Source organism: Corapipo altera, unplaced genomic scaffold (genome assembly GCF_003945725.1).
Source record: "Corapipo altera isolate COAL_440 unplaced genomic scaffold, ASM394572v1 1b, whole genome shotgun sequence".
Classification (NCBI taxonomy): Eukaryota; Metazoa; Chordata; class Aves; order Passeriformes; family Pipridae; genus Corapipo; species Corapipo altera.
The window spans coordinates 4,889,157-4,906,587 of record NW_020884881.1 but is presented as its reverse complement, the minus strand read 5'-3'; the positions used below and the strand labels follow the sequence as shown (position 1 = coordinate 4,906,587).

Genomic DNA, 17,431 nt, shown 5'->3' with positions numbered 1-17,431 from the left:
ATTTATATCAGAGAGAAATGCATGAAAAACTGTGGAAACAGATTTGGAAACAAAAAAAAAAAAAAAGGATGACTCATTCTGGCTCCAAAACATTACCAAGTTATTACAGTAAGAGTAGTCTTTGGGAAAGTCGGATTTAAATACATTTTTACTGCATAAATGTCAAATAACACTTTCTAAAGTAACATTTAGTTTATTTTATATTTCTCATATATAGTGCATTACATTGGATAAGAACTACTTTGGGTGCACACTTCCTTAGATTAAGCATTTAAAAATATGGAACTTTGGAGAGGTGAAATTATCAAAAGGGAAGAAAAAGCCATGAGAAATAAGAAATAATATACAACATCTTGGTCTTTTTATTTATTTATAAATTATACTTATGTTTTGCATTGTAAAATTATTGTTACTAAATACCAAATTCGCAGGCTTTACTAATGCCATTTGTACTCATTTTGCTGTCCAAAAGTACTAAAAAATATTTTAAGATTTTATTTTTGCCTAGATCTCATCTTTTTTTGTATTGTTTTTAATGTTGGTAAATGTTTTCAAAAAAACCCCAGCCTTTCTACTCATAGCATTTCATTATTTTGGACTCAAAAAACCCAGCAGCAATAGAGAACACAAAGGGATTTCTCAAACTGAATTTTATGCAGATGTGTAGCTGAATGAAAATACATGGTCAATACATATACGTTGTTGGGGTAGGATTTGCTTCTCTGGACGTATTTCCCAACTGAAGAAAGTCAACAGTTAACAGAAGATCTTCAAAGTCAGTAGCTCACAGATCTTCAAAGTAGAGTTCATCTTTTCAGAAATACCAAATTGAAGCTTGACTGTTGTGAAAGGATATCTCGGTGCTTGTTTCCAGTTCTGGAGAAACCTAGATGATTGAAACAAAGTCCATGAAACTACGTCCAGAGGAATTCAGAAGATATAAAATACTTCTGAATGTGCTAAAATGAATGTTTTGAAAACTTTGACCAGTATCAACTCCCCAAAAATATAGTTCCAGATGCTTTTTTCAATGCAAAATGATGATCTTATACATTTGTAATGGAGCTTATTTTCTCCTCTGTTTTTCCATTAAGCATGTATGAATTGAGGTAGCCATGAGAAACCCAGTACCTGAGTCAATTACACTTTCCTGAATTTCTGTTGTCCATAGGATTATGCATATTATTTTTGTATCCACTTCTCTTACCAAAATGCACTATAAGAAACAAAATAAAGTACTTTTCTTGTATTCATTCTTAACTCTATGGTATTACTCATGTCTTTACATGTATTTAATAGCCTAAACTGGAAAAGTTAAAATTCTCAGGTTCATTGTATAAATAATATAAATGGTGTCTTCCTCAGTACCTGTATGGGGTTTAATATCATCTACTATCTGCAATAAAACTGCTATTTTTTCATAGAACAAATAGAGAATACTCTGGAAGCTCTGGAAAAGAATCACTTAAATGTAGTTTGCTATCATAAGCTTTAACATTATATACACATTAAGCACTTAAAACCAAAGAGATATGTTCATCATTAAGACTTTCAGAGAATAAAGAGAGTTAAAGCAAACAGGGGAACACAGTATACTCCAGAAAAAAGAAAACCTTTTTTTTAAAAAAGTCTACTGATTATTATCTCATTTTACTATGTTATGGCATAGAGGAAGCTGCCAAAAGCTCAAACTAAACTTAAAAAGAAAAATGGAAATATTCAGAGCATTACAATATTACAATTCAGAAGGAAATAAAAATAAATATCAATAAAATTCTATATAAAATACTAAGATATTAACACATACTATTTGTCCTGAATACTACAAAAAAATTAAAACATTTTTGTGTGTTGGAGAAAAGAATCTTTGAATTGTAACATTTCAGCTTCATGTAATGAATGTTCTTTTCTAGCATTGTCAGATAACAACAGCGAACAAAGTATTTCAAGAAGAATGAAGAAATGCCTTGTCTCTGAAAATTATGTTAGAAAACATAAAACCAATCCATCCTATTAATCCAGACGCTCAAGCAATTCAGTTTGTCTTCTGCTTAAAGGGATCTAATAAGATCAATGAGACCAAAGGGAGAACCAAGGACTTCTCATGAGAAAGACTAATGAGTATTTAATATCAAACAGACTCAGATATTAATTAATTAACTACTTGAACATTTCAAATTGATGTGAACAAAAAAACAAACAAGCAAATCTGTAGCCCTTGTTACATAGTTCTCTAGCAAGTTCTTTAATTACACCCATGGGAAAAGAAAGTATTTGACCACACCTTGAAGGCAAACAAGCAGATCACAAACAAGCACACTCAGCGAAAAAGTGCTTCTTGATATTCAGATGGAACTTCAGTTTAGGATAGGATAGGATAGGTTTAGAATAGAATAGAACAGAATAGAATAGAATAGATAGTTGGAGGTTATTATCTGTGGTCCTGTCACTGGACATCACTGAAAAAAGGTGTGGCTCTGCCTTCTTTCCACCCTCCCTTCAGAAATTTACATAGGATTCCCCCTGAGCCTTCTCTTCTCTTCGTGAAACGGTCCCAGCTTTCTCAGCATTTTCTCACAGGAGAGGTGCTCTAATCCCTTCATTATTCTTGTGGCTTGGACATTACTGGACTTTCTCCAGTATGTCCATACCTCTTCTGAACTGAGGAGCTCAGAACTGGACACAATATTCCAAATGTGGCTCACCAGCACTGAATAAAGGGGTAGAATCATTTCCTTCAGCCTGTTGGCAATACTCCTCATGCAGCTTAGGATATCATTATCTTTCTTTTCAGCAAAGGCACGTTTTTGGCCTGTGTTCAACCAGGTGCCCACCAGGATCCCCACAGTTACTACTAGTAACTGGTAGTATACTACCAGTTAACACAGACACATAACACATTTTAGAGGCATCACACTTAACATCAGGTGTTAGCAATGTTACCTACTTAGCCTAGGCTCCATTTATTGTCAACCAAAGGAAGTGAACATTTTTAGTCACAGTTTCTCAAGAACTTTTTTTTTTTTTTTCCCCCAGAGTAAGGGGAGAAAAGTCTTGTAAAAACCAACCACATTAGACAAGATACATAACTGATTCAGGAATTATTAGTGTTTGGAAGGAATTGCACTGAAAAACTCTCTCGTGGATTCAGCTCTACTGAAATTAGTTAGGACTCTCTTTCAAAAGAAAAAGGAATGAAGACAGTCTGGTAACCCCTCCAAGTCCTGCTTGTTATCCTGATGAAGAGTACTTTCAGGTTCTAGGATATATTTCTGTTCATACTGTAACAAATGTGCTCCAGGGTATTTTTGGAAGAGGGATTTGCTGTCAAACATCAGGATTCTTCTTCATGTGTTAGTAATAGTAGCTACATACCAGAATATTGCCATTGAGCGTGAATCATTATTCTTTCCTTGATTGTAGCTAGATCATCATAAATGAGGAAGATTCTCACAGAGCTGTTCCTTTCCAAGACAAATGTTATTGTTTTGGTCTTTTACCTGATTACTGGTTCTTATAATAGCAGAGCTTCTGCTGCAGAATACCTAATTAGGTAATTTGCAGAATTTTTATTATATGCTGTTCTTTATCAAATGACAATAGCTACAGAGATTAATAAAGCTGTCAGCTGCAGATAAATTCATAAATGTTTATTTCGATTTCTATTCTCATGCGTTACTTATTAGGATATTGTTGGTTTTATTGAGGGAACTGAAGTGGATAGATTGAGTAGAATTATCTCTTTAACATGAGGTAGCTTCAGATTTTGTTGAATAGTATCCTCCCTAGAGAAAGGTCTGGTAGCAGTAGAATTTTAACTAATGGGTAGACAAAGAGTTATTATTGGTATGGACTACATATTTGGCTGGCAATAGGGAGCATCATAAAGTGCTAAGAAAAAGGAAGGGGAATTCAGTATCAAATAAATATTTGACAAAAAATGCATCCTTAACTTCTTGAATTATATAATTAGAAAAGCAGCAGAATTTATTTAATCATTAATATAATTCTAATTACAATGATCAAAACTAAGTATTATATTGTTTTTCCTTTCTTGATAAAAGTTTGAGTCTTTAATTAAAAATGTTCAGTGAACACATACACTTCTTTTCAAAAAGAATTTCACAGTCATACTGAGTCACAGAACAGCACAGGAATACTTATGGTTGATTCCAGTGGATCTCACAATTCACCTACCCTTCTGTCTCTACCCTTCTAGTTAACAATCTTATTCTGTTGTTGGGTACATCTTAATTTAGGAATTGATGCTATAAATGGAATCAGAGGGTCTTTTAAGAATAGTGTGTCAGTCTCTCTCCTAAGGAATAGTCAAGATCAAAAGTGTCTTGACCATAAACCCACTCTACAGTGCATCTTTGTCCCACTTTTTAGAAATACCAGTATTCATGTGTGCATGTTTGTAGATCAACAGAAACAGGAGCTGATTACCAATGAACAAACAGATAAGGGACTTTGACTTGCCCGGCATGCAATGTACCTGAAGCTTCCTATAATTTCTGTGCAAGATATAATATATCTCACAGAATCACAAAACATGCTGAGTTGGAAGGGACCCACAAGAATCACCAAGTCCAGCTCTTAGCCCTGCACAGGACCATCCCCAAGAGTCACACCAGGTGCCTGAGAGAGTCATCCAAACACTTCTTGAATTCTGTCAGGCTTGGTGCTGTGACCACTTCCCTGGGGAGCCTGTTCCAGTACCTTACCACCCTCTGGGTGAAAAACCTTTTTCTGATATCAATCTAAAGCTCCCCTGACACAACTTCAGGCCATTCCTTCAGGTTCTGTCACTGGTCACAATCCTATGTTGATTTAAAGATTACCAAGTGATGGAGAATACAACACATTTCTAATTTCTGCCACTGGTTAGTTATCCTCATTATTAAAAGGCACGTTATTAAGGATCTGAATTAAACTAGTGTAAGTTTCCAAACTTTGGCTCTCATAATATAGTATGCTTTGCAGATGAAATGTATTCTACAATTGACAATTAATAGTATCGGTGGATAATTAAAATAGACCTTTTCGTTACCATGTTCAAACTAGGTGTTTGCTAGACATATTCTTTTTCCTTATTTAGTTAACACCAGCACCAATATTTTCCTACAGATTTTCATTTTTTAAAAAAAATAGAAAACATTTAAGCCAATTAAGATTTCAGATTCTTTTGAGACTTGTAAGGAAACCTTCTTTCTAATCTCTATATATATTCAAATGTTAATAGAAAGTCTGTGAGATGTACTTAGCATGTGACAGGAAAATCACATTATCTTTAAACATGAGAACTCCTTGGTTTTAAGTTTGTAGATGTCACTTAAAGTAGCATATGTTTTCATGATAACCATTACTGTACACGATAGGGATGAATCACACTAGATGTTTAGGGGTTAAACTAAGATCAGATACAGAAGAGAGCAGGAAAGGATAGACAAATATTTTTGTTTGCAAACTCCAATAAAGCTCCCTTCCCTTTTAGAGATGCATCCATAAGTCTATATGAACCTCAATAAAATTCAAAAATTAGCACTTCTTTATTACTTCCTAGGCAGTTTTTCCTGAAGTGCCTGGGGCAATTAATGAATTATCCTAATGTAAAAGTCTTGGTAACTTACATATTTTATAAGCATTTTAATAAATATTGCTACACATTGAAAATCACCACAATTGTGATAAATATGAAAATATAACTAATGCTGACAGGTAAGACCCTTCGTTATGCTGCCCCAACTACTGGAAAATACAAAACCAAAGAAGCTCAGTGAGTCGTGTGTAAAGTTCCTGAGTGAGCAGACACCAAGGAATGGATAACTTAGTGCTTCTGTTGCAAGATTTGCTTTGTCACCGGTGCCATTAGAAAGTAAGAACATTCAAATTTAAAAGCCTAGGTCTAAGGTATGAGAATTATGATACTGTCAAGTTCCTGAAAATGCAGCAGCTTGACTGTAATGGAGTTCATTGTATAGCTTTCAAGAAGCTGGTGCTCAAAATATTAATAGACACAAACTATTAACTTAGGCTCACAGCTCAGGCAAACAATTTCTGTGAAAGCAAGCTCTAAAAGAAACATGATTCTAAGCAGCAAACTAGAGAGGGAGCTCACTTATTCTCTTCAAAACTAGAAAGGGAATGTCTTTTCTACCCGTACACAGACTCTTTCACTATGTTCTAATAACTTCACCTAGGCTTTTGAAAATATACCTTTTTCTAAGCAAGTAAAAAAAAAAGAAAAAGGCAACCAAAAAAACCCTTTTTGAATCAGTAAACTTCCAGTTTTCAAAAGAATGTCCAAGCTACCTTGATTTATCACTTGAAGGACCTAGGAGATCTCTGTCTAGCAAATTCAATTCATTGTCTGGAGAACACTTATAGGTTCAGAAAGGAGAGGAGACACAAGAAGAAATAATTATATCTAAGAACTTATTACACTCATCATAGAAGAACAAAACCTGATTTCAATTTAGCATGAAAGATGCACTTAACAAGTGACTGCAAAATGTATATGGAAAGCAGAGAAGTAACCTCTAAACTAAAGAGTTATACTTTCTGCCTAATCTTTCTTTCTCTCCTTCTACGCAAAGTAACTCAACTTTATAAGGTCTTCCTCTCCTCTTCTCTTTACCTTCCAGGGAGTACAAATAGTTCCCTATAAAAGCATTGTTTTTTCCACAAGAAAGGAAAGGGTAAAGAAATGTATCATTATCTATCATCTCACTATTTGATGGTAGCCAAAGGGTGGTGACTTACAATAGCTGATATCTATTTTAATATGTCTCCATGATGCTAAAAGTAAGTCAAAGATATTCTCCTACTTTCTGTTCATTTATCATCCTGGGGGAAAAAAGTGTCCAAAGCAGATGACCAGATGGACTTCTAGTATCCTATTTAATACAAATCACATATTACAAAAACAGAGAGAGAACTTGTCTCAGTTAAGGTAAATGAGATGTTCCAAAATAATTGACCAATGATTTTATGCAAGTGGATGAATTAAAAAAAAATTCTATCTCTGTCTAAACTGTATGAGACAGCAAGTATTTGAAAAAAGAGAAGCTCACATACAAAACTCCTACTTTTCATTTCCCTCTTCCAAAGCTGTCCAGTTAAACCCTGTAAAGTTTGCTGTCAAATTAAATAGTCAGTGATGTTTATTACAAGAACTGCTCCAGATTTCCAATGTGAAAAAAAAAGGATAGACCACTATAAAATTTTGTATTTAGAGGCAAATCTGCAAATAAGTAGCATAAACTAACCTCTCAGAAAATGCAGGGTTACAGAGTCATTTCAATGCTGCATGATCATAAGTGAAAAGAAATTTTCTCATTGCTGCAAGAAAAACTGTAGTATTTAACAAGTGTTCATTATAAATTGACCAAACACATAAAGTGGAATCCTCATGATACTTGATATTTGTTTTAATGCAAATATATTGCTGTATCAAGTGTTACTGCATCCTCTTTACTTCTTACAAGAAAAAAAATCTTGAGGTTTAACAGCCCAGAGTCCTAGTGCATGTATTCAGACAGTCTCAGAGTTCACACTCACATACATGAGAGGAAACACTTATACTCTACCATAAACCTTTGCTTGGTAGACCTTTGAGGGGAAATGTGGTTTGTAAGATTGATACATTAACATTTGCCTCCAGTAACAGGCTAATGAAAAGAGCTCAATTATGCATAGATCTGCGGAGAACTCACTTAAATATTTCTACTGCTACAATGGTAAATAAGGTTGGATGGTATTAGTAAGGAAGAGCATTTTAGAGTTCTGGGCTGCCTGTTATCAGACTTTTGCTCTTAACTTAGATGGGAGGTCAATATGGTCACTCAAGGAAAATATTTCACCTGGTATACATTTGTTCAACATGCTTCAATTTATTTTCAGATCCTGTTTTTCTTAGAGATATTAATTTAGGAGTGAATAGATGATTTATAATTACAAGAATTACGTAATCACATTCTAAGTTTCTACCTCATTCTTACTCAGTTGTATTTAGGAGGTTCCATTATAGCCCTGTGTCTCTGCTACATTGATCTGTGGTTATACTTTACGCCTTCTTGTTAAATAAGCTGAAGTTTTGAAATGAACAAAGGAAGCATACTTCCCCACACAGGACATAAACCTGTGGAACTCATTGTCATGAGGTGCTGTGGATGTCAAAAGTATAAATGCTTGCAAAGACAGTTACACAAATCATGGATGAAAAGTGTGCTGAGGACTGTTATTCAAAAGATTCAGCAACAGCTTTCTCCTCGGGAAATACCTGCACTACAGTTTCTCCAAAGCAAGGGCATTTATCAAAGGAAGCACTACTCCATATGGAGTCTTTTCTTATCATCTTTTTCTAGAGATGGCTCCTATCAAAGACAAGATTCTGGGCTGAAGGGTAATTTAGTCTGCTCCAGACACAGCAATTTTTCTTGTTGTTCCTAAACTGCCTATGTGATCTAGCACTACAGCCCCATTTGAATGACTAGCTCAAAGGTAATTGCTCTTCCAGAGCAACTTAAGTAGCTGCCTTACCCAAGAAACCGTCCTCATCAATCAACAAAATTAGACATCTGCTTGATGTCCTCTGCTTATCTTTGCTTATGTTTTATACTTTCTATTAAATGAGCACCAAGTATGGCAGAAATGTAAAGCACGAAATCAAAACATTTTCTGACACAGATGATAAAACTGTGATTGTGCTCTCTCCTAGTTCACTGAAAAGCTCATATGCTAAGATGTGCTACAGAGATGTGTAAGTTGTGCTTCTCGCATAAAACATGGGTTTGGAAACTAAGTAGGAACAGATTTGGACTTGCAGAAAGCTCCTGTGATTTCAGGGAGTCTCTGTGTGGCTGCCATCACCCTCCCAGAGGATATCTGGGAAAGGCATTGAAAAAGCTTTTCTTACAGTCAGTCATCTGGGTCTCAGCAACCATGCCTGTCCCTGCATGTCAGCGTGGAAAGGTCCTTCCCTTTGTGCTAGGGAGAAGGAATGAGTTGCAGTTGCTGACTGGCTTCCCTTTCCCAGAAAAATAAGCTACTAAATTAAAACACCATACTTCTCAGTGGCAAACCAGTCTTCCAGTCCAGAATTATCACAGTTTTCAACACATAGTAACATAATGGAAGAAATAAATTTCTGCAGTTCCCAGCTACAGTGACCCTTTTTTTCTAAATCTTCGTGATATTATTATTAGAAATTAGAATTTTATGGCACTGATACCTGTTCAAAACACTAAAATGACTTCATATTGCACAGCTTTTTTTGTATTACTCATTTTTCGTACTAATTTTATGATATGTCAGTTTAATTAATATTTTCCACTGCCACATTTTATTTGGTAATTTTAACATATTTCTCTCACACCCTGTCTTCTCTAAGGGCAATTTAGATCATAAGAACTTGACAGAAAAGAAAAAAAATCTATTAATAAATTCAGCAAGACACATAAGAAAGAAAATGTATTTTGTATCAGAATAAAAGTAAGCAGTGTATTTTGGGTCAATCACTGCCAGTTAAACAGCTATAAAAACTGTTATTTCTCACAGACCTGACAAAAACCTGGATATAAATGTTTTAATACCTAAATGTCCAGTATAAATTCAAAGCTATGGAGTAAACCTCCTTTTAAGAACCTCACAAATTTTATTACAATCTCATTCCCCTCATTTTGGCTGAGACACAATATTTACTTGGTCAGAACATTTGCTTAAATATTAAGTAGAAAATCTACCTAAAGCAGTCTTAATAAAAGATGTTTCAAGATATTAACTTTGTAAACGGTTGTAATGAATCTTTGTAGCCAGGAAACTCAGTCTACCCAGAATAGAGTAAATTATCTTTGTTTCATTAAAGCACTATTTGTGGGAAAGCTCACTTAATTTAAAACAGTGCTGCTTCAGATATGGAACTGCTCAACATCTTCGCTGGAGACAACTGGACTTCGGAATTTAATATGAAGCTTCTTATCAGCCCTCAAAGTGACAACATCATCTACGTATTATTAATATTTCTAAATGCTTCTCAGGATTAAGTTATTATTTAGTAGATTAAAAAATTGGTTGATTTCTTTAGTTCTGGATGAGTGATTCCATGACAGTTCATTTAAGAATGAACTGCATTTAGTGAGGTACTGGCTTTTAAAAGTGGTCATGTGCCTTTAAAGCAATCTTTAAAATACAATCCTCCCTGTAGCCAAAGGAACAGGAACATAATTTAATTTTCTCTGTTCTAATCTTGAGGCTCTTTCTCATACCGCAAAATGGTAAATAAATGTCAACTCAAGAAGCAGCAGCAATTTATATTCTTGAACACTAGAAAGTCAGTTCCATGCTCTTAGATTTATTTTACTTTTACATCTCTTAGATCATACTGCCTTGTTGGTATTTTTAGGGTTGAAAAATAGTTCCCAAGGGTCTAAGTTCTTTGTATCATATTAACAGTGTGTACCATTCACTCCTCAATTTTTTTCTTTTTTTTTGTTAAGGATTCCATATTTATTCTGAGCATTAAACATAGAAGTACATTTCAGTTATGAGTCATAAATTATTGACAACTAAGAGGTATTCAAACCTTGTTTAAAGTAACTTTTTTTCTATCTGACACTAAAAGTACTGCCATTAAAGTCAACTTAATTTTGAAAGTTTAAAATAGATCAATATTTCCCTTTTAAAACACAGAGACAACTTTAAACAAGTTGCCAGGGCTCTCACTTGTACAAGAATATAATGCACATTTTTCTACTCTGAGTTAACTGTTCTACATCCAACAAGTAAAAGCAGCATAGTGAAGAGGATTTTGCCAGCCTCCCTAGTCTTACTCTGCATGAAGTCCAAATACCCTTGCTGGAAATAAATACACAAAGGTTCACTTTCACTGAACATGAGTTTGTCTATAGTTACCACCAACTGAAATTAGAAACTAGTTTAGGCTAGTTGCCTGGAAATCTTGCTTTTGTTTTCTATGACATTAAGAGATCATATGATCACACTCTTGGATATCATCTCTTGTATTTTAATAAAACTATTAGAAAAAAAAGCAAATAAATTCCCATTTCTGTATGTCTTCATACACAACTGCTGTGCACCCTAGGAACCCTTATTTTGTTAAACTACCACCTTCTCTTTTTAAGCAGTGGCCTCCAGAAGGTGATCTTTCAACCACAGGTGATCCTGAGTCTGATGGGGAGTTTGTAGCTGTTTCGTGTACTGCCTTAATTTGTGTTTCACTTGAAATTGTGTGGAGAATGCATGTATGGGTGCATGGAGGTTTTTGACCAGCCTTGGACTTTGCTTAGAGTATTTGGCTATCTCTGTTGAGGACATCTAGACAGTGTTAATGAAAGCCTTCTTTACATCGTCACTGATATTTGTAAAGTAACTCAGGTCAGTTTGCAAGGAAAAGAAAAAGCTTAGCCATTGACTGAAAGCTTAATTTTCTCCTCCAATAATGAGGTAATAAAGATTGAACTCCCTCTTTACAATTAATAACAGAGATATCTGCACTATCACAGCACTGTACTCTTAGCATCCTGAGGCCACCAAGAGCCCCGACTGTCCCTGCCCAGCTCTGCTCATGGCTCTCCCCACCCTGTCCATGCCCCAGCACCCTATTCCAGCCCCCTAAAGTCATCTGTCCCTGCCCCAGAAATGCTGTGGCAGGGCCAGTTCCATAGCCAACCTCAACCTCAGCTCACCCATGATTCTTGAGGCTGGGGCTGCCTCAGTGCCCCCCCAGCCTTCCTACTCCTGACTGGGTGGGACAGGCTCTGGATGGTGAAGACCCTGGCAAACTAGCCTGCATGGGCTACCCTGTGGTCCCTGCTCCCCCTCCATCCCTCAAAGTCAGCTTTACTGTACCGCGAGTTCACTAGAATAAAATCAGATGTTTCCAGTCCTGTTTTTCTTTTTTCTTCACCCTCTCTTTCCAAATCTTCATGTTTTGCAGAATGCAACAACCTGTAAGTGTTTGGCAGCTCTGACCATCAAAAGTGCATCACTCCCATCCCTACTCTCAGCACTGGTTCTCAGCTGAATACAATTGAAGCTCAGTGTTTCAGTTCTGATCTTTAAAGGCCAGCATGTGATTGACCTTGGCAACCTAACGGATGGTCTCAGTCTCCCTGATTATGACCTCTCATGACAACTGCATTCCTCTGGGGAACTGGAAATGTCAGACATCAAAGTAAGACCCATAAGCGTGTCAGACAGTTTTCTCAGCAGCTGGCTTGTGACTAAGAAATTCACTGTGACAGAGATCAGAGTGACCACAAACAAAACTGTAAAACTCATATGTTCAACCTAGGTTTCCCAACATCATGATAAAAGGAAAAGCATCCATTGACAAGATGATGAAGAGGAACATTAGGACAGATTCTCAGCTGCTATAAAGGTGTATTGTTTGGCTAAAGACAAAGGAGATGATCATTAACCTATTGGTCCTCACACGCATTTTAGTTGCTAGAGAAAGTTGTACTGGAAGATCTATCTGTTAGAAAATGATTATTTGATGAAATTAAAGGTGTTTACCAGAGCAATTTTTAAAGGTAGCAGAAGTAACATATTCCGGTAGTGTTAATATATTTTATTTTGACCTCATGAAACATTCTTAGTTCAAAAAAGTCAAATTGTGCAATGTTTCATGCTAATTTAGGGTATTGTAATGGTTAAACCACATCAACTAGTACATTATGTCAAGTCAAAGTAATATAATGAAATAGAATATGACACTTTCTGTCACAATCTTTCCCAGCATTTTTGTACGTATTCTATTACTGACATCACATTTCCAAAATAAAATAAATTTGAAGTAATATTTAATTGTTCTATCACAATATAAATATTTCCATTTCTAATCCAATTATTAATATAACTATTTTATCAATTTCTTACAGTCAAAATAAAAATTTCACCATTTACAGTAGGCTGGAATTTTCAAATTCTCCAACTTTTCTCACACTTTATTGTGATGCTTAGATGACCAAATTCTTCAAAGGTAGGTATAAAACAATATGATAGAAAAATCAAACTACATACACCATCCTTTGTTTGTATCATAAATAGGTTTATTTATTTAGAATGATTGCCAGTGTCCAATCTTCAAAGATGTTCAGATGTTAAAAAATATCTATAAAAGCAAACAAACCATGAATATATTCTGCTCACACAGTAATTTAAAAGTTTTCCCTCTGTAGTTTAAAGACATATGTCTCTCAGTTTTCTCCCTTTACAGCATGCAGATGATGAAAAATAGCCTTATCACCCTAAGTGATTTTAGATATTCATCATTAAGTCTGTATTTATTATGCATAGAATCCATTAAGGAGGATTTGTCTCTGTGGTAAAGGCCTGGGTTTTGTAGAGGTTGCAGGAACATCTGTGCAGTCATCCTGATACTCCCTTTACAGTGTGACACAAGCCTGCGTGGTAGAATTTGGTTAAGCTCTAGGTATTTCAAACAAGGCCTGCAATAGTAGGTAAGTGATGTATATAAAAGCTTTGTCTGATCCATTGTCATTTACAGCAGTGAAGTTGTTCTTAATGCTTACCATGAATTAGGGAACACAACAGAGAGTCACATTCTTAGATTCTGGTTAATCAAAAGACTCTGTTGAAGTGAATGGCTCAAAGCACATAATGAGCTAGATTTGCAATTGAAGTCAATGTAAGAAGTTCAGAAAAAACATCAAAGGTAGGAGCTTATGGGGGTTGAAGGAAGAAATTTACCTGTTCTTTGAGACTTTATCACCAGTTTCACTCATAGGTAAAATTGATGAAGTTATACTCTGCACAGTGTAATACCCAAAGATATTACATATAAAATCCATGTTTCCCAAGCCCTAGTATCCTTAGAGAGAGCAGAGGACATTCACAGCTTTAGTGCTATGTGACTTTATACAAACTTAGGCAATATCTCAGGGATACCTACTTTAAGATACGGAGCTTCTTGCAGACCCTGGTTGAGGAACAGATTCCAAAAATCTATTCAGATAGAGAAATGTCTTTTTGGATCAGAGTATAAGAATCAGAGAAACATAGGAGAGGGAGAAACCTCCTGACTCGGCAAACAGTAACCTACTATCATATCAGCTAATTCTTTCTTAAATATAATCTCTCTAAAAACAAAGATACAAATAACCATCTGATAAAAGTGTACATCAAGAAAAGAATAGTAATTTTAAGATCATAATTTGAAAATTTAATAATGACCTATAATCTGTTATACTGTGAATATCGTGACACTGGTAATAAAATTAAGGTCTTAATAACATCTTTTTAAGAAAGAACAAAAAGCCTTAAAGACAACAACTTGGATTGTTTCCAGGATGAGACTTGAAGCTGCTAAACTGACAAACAAGTATTTTCCTTTATGTGTTTTGCTGACTATAAGACACAGGTGAAAGCTTAGTAACACATGAAAATATTTTTTCTTGTACAGATTACTTCCATAGGAAGGACAGACAGGACATAAATTAATGATTAACTCAGCTGGTTAGATCATGGTCCTAATTACACCAAGATCATGGGTTCGTTCCCCAAACTGGCCATTCACTGAAGAGTTGGACTTGGTGATCCTTGTGGGTACCTTCCAACTCAGTATATTCTGTGATTCTGTAATCATGTGAAAAACTTTCTTCACCTACCTGCTTGCATCTTGAAAACCTATGAAAGAATTCAAAGAAATACTCTTCCTGTAGATAGAGGAAAGCATTCTCGTTGACTTTTCTGGAAGCACGTCAAAAACATGAGTCATGTCTCCAAGAACTCTTTAGTGATAAAGTCTGTTCCTTTCCTATGGCTGCAGCACACACGATAAGAATAATCTCTACCTTAAGCTATACACTTGAGGGCTTGGGCTGTTTGAGGCTTTTGGGTGAAGATTCAGATGGTAAGGAAAAGACAAGAAGCAGATGCTCTGTTACTTAAAAGCTTTCCCAGAACCCTAAAGATCAGAGAGCAATGTTTGGTGCTTTGGGCTACATGGGACTTGTTCAGACCCCATGGTTTCTTCACTTTGGTAAGAGTTTCTTTCTGAAATACCTGGAAAAGATTCTTTGTAACTTGTTTCTTACAAAGCTCTAGTGACATATGAGATCAATATTTATAAAAACTGAAAATAAAGGTAAGAAAAAAGTGTTAGGTTCTTAAGTGGACAGAAGACTGGCTTCAATAAACAGAACTTTTTTGGAGGGCACAAGGACTAGTGTTAAGATATGTATTTCCTGCTATTCCATTTCTCCCTAAGGTGCGGTTTTTTAGGTTTGAGTTTTTTGGGGTTTTTTTGTTTGTTTGTTTGGGTTTTTTTTTTTGGTTTGTGTGTTTGGTTTTTTTGTTGTTTTTATTTTGAGAGGGGCAAGTGTTGGGTATTTTTTGTTTTGTTTAGCTAACAAAGCTGGCAAAAAGGAGAAGGCAACATGAACTTAGGTACAAGGAGGGACCATACACCTCACAGCTTCGCTCATTGCTTATTGCTGATTTTGTCATACATCTGTAAGTTTAAATACTTAAGGGACAAAACAACTTCACAGATTTTCCCAGCTGTGAGGCAGTCTTTTGTTCTGGGGGTTTACTCCACAAGTCGCCTGTTCAGTGATTTTCCTACCAACATTAAGTTCTTCTATAACAACAATAAATATCTATGAATACACTTATCCCAAGAGATCATTACTAGGATCACTCAGAGTGTTTTTATCAGCACAATGTATCTTCTAGTTACCAAAACTAAAGAAAAAATTATGTGTCTTATCACTGTAATCACTGGTTTCTTATGGAAAAAGGTCTGGTTTACAAAGTGCCTCAGTAATCTAAAATCTAGAAGACTTCTAAAATCTGTGATCAGTAATCTTTCTAAAGAGGAGAAATAAAGGGCCAGCAGTCTTAACAGGCAGACCTGGATAAGACCACTGGGTTGGGGGTCAACCCAGGCCATGGCCACCTCATGATGCCTGGGAGTGTCTTCCAGGGCCAGAGCAGGGAAGGGGCTGCCCTCAGCAGCACCAGCTCTGAGCTGGGCCTAACTCCCGGCAGCCAAAACTCCCTCTACCCGTAAGGTGAGGGAGGTCTCCTGTTGCAGCCTGGGATGGCACTACAAGCAGTAATAAAGCTATACTTTCATTTTCCTAGTAGCTAAGTGCCACTAAATCTGGTATTACGCTCCTCAATGCCCATCCCTCCAGTGTCTGAGAAACTGCAGATCTCAGCCAAGAGCAGTAATGGGAATTCACCGGCAATACAACTCCGCTGTGGAAATGGGCAAAAGAGATGTGCTGAAAGGGGGTGAGAGACAGTTCAAGGGGATTATTGTACTCGACTGACAGGTCAGGCTGAGACAGAGGAGTCCCTTAAGTAAAAAAAAACAAAACATGAAGTGTTTCTTGTCAGTGATAAAGGGCATTTGAATGAGTTACTTGGGGACACTGAGTGGGCCTGCCTATAGACCATTTGGGAAAGGGTAACTGTGGTGAAATGAATTCAAATCACTGTGCTTTATGCTCAAAGGTCGTAGAAGTCAATGCCATGGCTTGGAACAGGACTGCAGTTTCTGACCAGAGAAATCATTTCAACATGAAGCTTACTAAGCTTCAAAGAGCACCGACATAATATGAAATGTCAAACTGATATGTATAATGTCAAATCGTAACAGTGGGCTACCCTTACCCATTCCAGGTCTACATTTTTTACTTTTTCCTTTGGAGAATACTGGCTGCAAAAATAAACAAATAGCAGCAACTAACAGATTTATATACATTTGGAAGTGGTTGCATAGCAACAACTTCAGAGCTATCTTCCTCCTTCTTGTAAATTTATTACTGTCAGAGTGACTGGTGGGATTAATTACCTGTTTTGCTACCTTTTGTCTCTCATGTACTTTGGAATTCATATCTGGAAAAAAATGGGATTTTTCAGAAAGTATTTTCAATTTCTCTAAAAAAATAAAAACCTCTTATCACACTAAATACAAACTAAAACACGTATGAGATGCAGAGTCTACAACCATTGCTCTCTGTTGGTGATTATAACAGTCAAGTGGAACATAAAAGGCTTATCTCCAGTACCTGCCATAAACCTGCATATGAATTTTCCAAATCAGAGGTAATAAATTCAATGGACTATTGAATAAGGAAAATTAGGAATATAATTTCCCACAAATTGATGTGTATGCTACTCTTTATTGATTACATTATTACACTATTGTGTTTCTGAGTAATATGGAACAGATGTCTCTCACTAAGACTTTCAGCTGAGAAAGCAGCCTATCAAAACTGGGAAACAGATTCTATTAATAACTTCAATTTCAACAACTTTACAGGTTTTGTAGAAAAATAAGATAATAGGTCATTGAAAATTCTTGTCTACTTATTACTGAAGATTCATTCCCAGGCTATAAGAGATATTAGACTTCAGTAAACAGAGTTTGCAT

General features: G+C 35.8%; 2 long non-coding RNA genes across 2 annotated transcripts; one reads left to right on the top strand and one right to left on the bottom strand.

The window, feature by feature from the left end:
* Nucleotides 1-635: 635 nt before the first annotated feature.
* Nucleotides 636-12,109, bottom strand: LOC113945606. Its single transcript, XR_003527138.1, has 2 exons — nucleotides 11,872-12,109; nucleotides 636-886 (listed from the first exon to the last, which is right to left on the bottom strand). It is a non-coding gene; the product is annotated as an uncharacterized LOC113945606 (long non-coding RNA).
* Nucleotides 12,110-12,233: 124 nt separating this feature from the next.
* LOC113945607 lies at nucleotides 12,234-15,526 on the top strand. Its single transcript, XR_003527139.1, has 3 exons — nucleotides 12,234-12,403; nucleotides 13,419-13,487; nucleotides 15,395-15,526. It is a non-coding gene; the product is annotated as an uncharacterized LOC113945607 (long non-coding RNA).
* The last annotated feature ends 1,905 nt before the right edge of the window (nucleotides 15,527-17,431 follow it).